Consider the following 5,141-nt stretch of genomic DNA (forward strand, 5'->3'; position numbering starts at 1 on the left):
ATAAAACTGAGCGCCGAATGCAAGCAAAACCAACGAGAAAACAGAAACAAAGTTGAAAATAAGCTCGCATTTAAAGGAAGCAACAACGGAGGGTGCCGAAAATAACAGCAACAGCAACACAAACACTTGCTTGTGTGTAAGTGGCCAAATTCCCATAAGTACCCTGCTTCAGCGTGATCGCGTAGACGGAGGCGTCGGTTGGCGAACAAGTGCGAAATGGAGGGAACCGCTAGAAGCGTTCGGCAACACGTTCAACATGACGCTTCGCTGACGCGGCCAAATTTGACTGACTTGACTGACTGATATSGACAAATTGGTTTTCAGCGGCAGAGAAGGAGTAAAACAAACAAACAATATCAATAAATAAATAAAAGTAAAACGTAACATTTCATTGGATTTGTGAATGAGCCAACCAAACTCWGCACGTCAATGCTGATGCGTTTCGGCAAACTGATCGACAGCGATCAGCCAGTTGGCAGCTTCCTAACCATTTAAATTGCCCCAGCGCGTCCAGTTGTCGCAACCGCTTTTCAACGCTGCTGTTATTTGCTTTTTCGGGGCTTAATCTTTGGTCTGCGTGTGTTTTATGTATTTTATTTTTTATTTTTTGGCAATGGATCAGTGACCAATTGCCTAAAATGGATCATCGCCACGCTTAAGCCGCGAACAGGGATAAGCAACGGCGGCGCCTCGTAATTATTAGCACAATATTGGCTACGCATGAGCAGAAACTCGCGTCGCTGTGGAAGTTTGCAGTTCATTGGAAGCTGTGTGGTTGACTCCCATTTTTTSCGGATTTCTACTTGATTTTCTTTTTGTGCATTTTTATCATTTAAAGCTATAGTTTAACTTGTTGTTGTTAGTGATTGTGAGCTGTGAGTAAATTGATCACGAAGCGCCAAATCGATCACCTTCRCAAATGAAGATGTTAACGGCAAAGGTGCGAGACTTTTGTTGGAGCGAGTAGTGGCCAGAAGCTGTGTTTACGTGGATAAGAATTAAATAAAAAACTTGAAGGATAGAGTTGTGGTTATGTCATGATTCCTTTCAGAGAATCATTGATACCGAATTCAAAAAAATTTATAGTATTTTGAAGCACCACGTGCCTAATAAAATATATTATATACTTATTATATATAAATGTATCTGGTGAATTTTTTTATGTCACCAAAATGTATCCTAAAGCACAATTTGAGACGAACGATGCGGAAACTTCACTAATTAATTTAGATCCTTCGGAGTTATCTTAGAAGAGCTTCTATACATTTGTCGGACAAAATCATAATACTCAATTCAAATTTATAGTTCTATCATCAGGTTCCGATATCTTCCATAAAGGGTGATCCATTTCGAGGTTCCCTACTTAAAGAAAAAAACACAGAAACTTTAAATTTAACGGGTATTGTTTATTGTTATTCGAAAGAAAGTTCTTTGACATTTTTTTGGAGATTATCGCTTTCAAAWAATGGCTCTCTTTCAAATGAAAGGCACACGTGATCTATTCCTTCAAGGCCTGAATTGAAGCGTGATTGTCCGCATAGTCTTTAGACTTTACATATCCCCACAGAAAAAAGTCTAACGGTGGCCTATCGACCGTTCTTACTCAAGCGTAAGTCTTTCCATGATAAACTACCAAACAATACTGAGCAAAAATAACATGACAGCTTTCGAACCCTTTTTTGGTGGTGACCTGTCAAGGAAGAAAGAAGAGTCACTGTATACGGGATTTGTCCGGAAAGTAATAGGATTGAGTCGATGTAAAAAAATTAATTTCACAATTCTTTAAAACTTTCAAAAGAAGCTCCTTCTGCGTCGATGCAGCGYTGCYCGCGTGATYTCCAAGCATTGAAGGCGTCAMAGAAGGCATTCTCTGGAATTGCTTTGAGATCCAAGGTGCATGCTGYTTGGATACCTTCTGCCGTCGTGTGCCACTTGGAAGATTGCCTCTTTGTCTCKGGATCATACCAATCCAAATCCATAATTGTCACCTGTGATTACGTTATTCAAAAATTGGGATTCACTTTCACACATGTTCAATTTTCATGGCCGTAATTGCACATGTTCAAGTACTCCGTCACAATGTCATGAACCACAAATTTTGATAAATTTAACATCTGGGCAGTTAAACGAGTACCTAGTCGACAGATTGAGTTCAAAACTTTGCGCACACGGGTCACATTGTCGGTGTTTGTCGAATTCGCAGGTATCCCAGAACAGGCCCTCCACAAAGGTCTGGTGCAACCGAAACACACCACTTCTTGCTAAAGCAATATCTAGATAAACCTGCTTGATCACAGAACTTAATCGCATACCCCTGCTTAAACGAACGTCGSGCGAAAATGTTTGTCCTGACTTCCAGGTGCTCAGATCAAATAATTTTCTGTGATCTCTAAACTCCTAAAACTTCCTCCATTACCAATCGACTCCTAACGGCGAAAATAATTCTGAATTAGTTCGTTATTTATTGAAATTAGAGTTAGCAGGGATCATGCGAATTTTGAAGTCCATTAAGCATGTATGGCCGAAAGGTTGATGGCACAGTATGCGCCCGCTCACTATATGCATGCTCCGTGAGGATAATGAAATTTCCAAATATTTCATGTGACACGAAGAGTATGACTCGTCTTATTTTCGTGTGTGTGTATATATAAACGAGCGTATTCCTAAAAAAATCTCTGTAAGAAATATAAAACTGCAACGAACTGCTGACAGTTTCGATTTCTTAAATTCCATAAAATCTCAGCACTTTGCTGTTGTTGCTGCACTATGGATGGGTTAATCTGTTGATGAGAAAGTCATAATTGGAATTTAAGGTCTGTCATAGACATATCTACATACCCACTTAGTAAACAAACTACTTGTACATAGTATGTGACTAAATGGGTACATACTTCTCCGATTACAACGCACCGTTATAAAGATTTCGCACGACATCGTTACGTTACTCAATTAACCAAAAACTCAACGGCTGATCACTCAGACGAGAAGCGATCGACCAATCAGTCAAGCAGAGCAGCGATACATAGTACAGCCATTGATGTAGTCCAGTTAATTGGTTGATGTTATGGATTTCATCACTTAGCAGGCAGTCGAAGTGGTCAATCAGTGCTGTGGTGAAAATGAATTGGCCCAAATCTGTCAGAGCGTAAACAYAGGCGCCCATTTAACCCTATGGTTAAGTATACCGAGCACCTACGAGACGCATACAAGCGCACACGAAGGCATCTAAGGGCATGTGAAATCTGTGAAAGGTTGTTGGACTACTGCTTACTATGTACAACAACAACTATTTAACTCATGTGAGTACGCACGATGTAGGTGGCATGCAAATCTCGCTTTTATTATTTTCTTTCAAGTGGTGCATTTGTTGTTGCTGCTGTTGTGTCTCATACGAGCACGAGTATCTTAATGCTGACACTGACGGACGAGCCCACCAAACGGCAAATACTACAAAGTTGACAATAATGCGTGAATGTTTGTGCAAAATGTGTGCCGAAACTGTTGTTGAGCCGAAACTAAGCGAAGATGTGCGCCGAAACTACTAAATAAAGCTTGTTTGTTTGAGTTTGAGTCTGTGCTATCTGCGCTGCATTTGAGTGCAGTCGTGTTCCTTTGAAGTTGATTAGTGCATTGGTCGGATAGGATTACACACGAGGAAGGGTCCAATGGACTTTGAATATTAAAGTTGCATTGTCATTGGATATTAATATTTATTTATATTTTGTAAATTTTATTTTTTTTCTTTTTGTTTCTACGTTAAGACGATTTGATTTTAGAATCTAAAGGGTGCTCCATACACGGCTATAACAGCATAAGCGTTGTCTACGTCATCAGAGAAGAAAAGGACGGTGTCTTACTCGGTTATAGTCGAGTTTACAACAGCGCGGCAGTCGTTCTTCTTTTTCGCCATTCGGCGACAATTGGAGATTCCAAGGTTCTTCTCCGCCTGGCGGAGTGGAGRTCTTTCTCTTCCTTAAAATCCGTCAAATACTTTCAGRGCTGGAGTGTTTTCGTTCATTCGGACGACAAGACCTGGCCAGCGTATCCGCAGGCTCYTAATTCTCTGAACTATGCCAATGTCGCCGTATATCTCGTACAGCTGTCGTTCCATCGAATGCGATATTTGCCGTGGCTAACTCGTAAAGGACCATAAACCTTTCGCAGAACCTTTCCATGCCCCTGCACTATATGTATATCGGTGTATATATATACTTATATATGTATGTATGTCTTTTAGAATTTGGTATTTATTCGTTGAGAAAGGACTTTACTCCTCAATTACCGACTCAGTCCGAAGTAGCAGCTGTTGGCAAGAGTTATTCTGCATTCGATTTCGAGGTAACAATGTCAGTTTCTGTTAATGCTGGTTCCAAGATATACGAAATTATCTACGACTTCGAAGTTATGACTGTCAACAGTGACGAGGGAACAGTGACAACTATTTGTTTGATGACAGGAGATATTTTGTCTTGCCCTCATTCACTACCAGATATATTTGCTTCGCTTCCTTTTTCATTCTGATGAAAACAGTACTAACGGCGCGGTTTTTGCACCAAAAATGATACCATCTCTATTTAGTTCTGCAGTTTGAAATATTTTCTCCAGATGTAGATTGAAGAAGCTGTACGAAAGTCGCCTTGTCGAAAACMTTGTTTGGTATCAAACGGCTCGGAGAGGTTATTTCCGATACTGACGCAGCTTTTGATATAGCTCAACGTCAGTTTACACAGCCGTATTAGTTTTTCTCCTTATCGTGCCGTTAAAAGCAACTTTGAAATCCTATRGTGAATATCTGGTCAGATGTTGATTTACCAAGCCTAAAGCCACACTGATAAAGCCCAATCGGTTTGATGACGTTGGGCTTTAATCTTTCACTGTGTGGCTTAACCCACGGCAGTTGGCGCAGCTTGGCCGGCAGTCCATCAGCGGTGTCTACGCCAATATAGAAGAAGAAAAGACCCACGCCATCTAACTCTGTTATCTAGTAGATTCATTTTGGGTAATTTGGTTCAATAATCTATCATGTTATTATTTTCTTAATATCTGAAATAGAATATGACATCTCTGGTTATCAAATACCGTTGGGTTAAACCTTAGTAACATACCTTTCTCTAAAGTGGTAAAACCAGTCGGTGGGTCTA

The sequence above is a fragment of the Bactrocera latifrons genome, unplaced genomic scaffold (genome assembly GCF_001853355.1).
Source record: "Bactrocera latifrons isolate USDA-ARS-PBARC rearing strain unplaced genomic scaffold, ASM185335v1 scaffold_53, whole genome shotgun sequence".
Lineage (NCBI taxonomy): Eukaryota > Metazoa > Arthropoda > Insecta > Diptera > Tephritidae > Bactrocera > Bactrocera latifrons.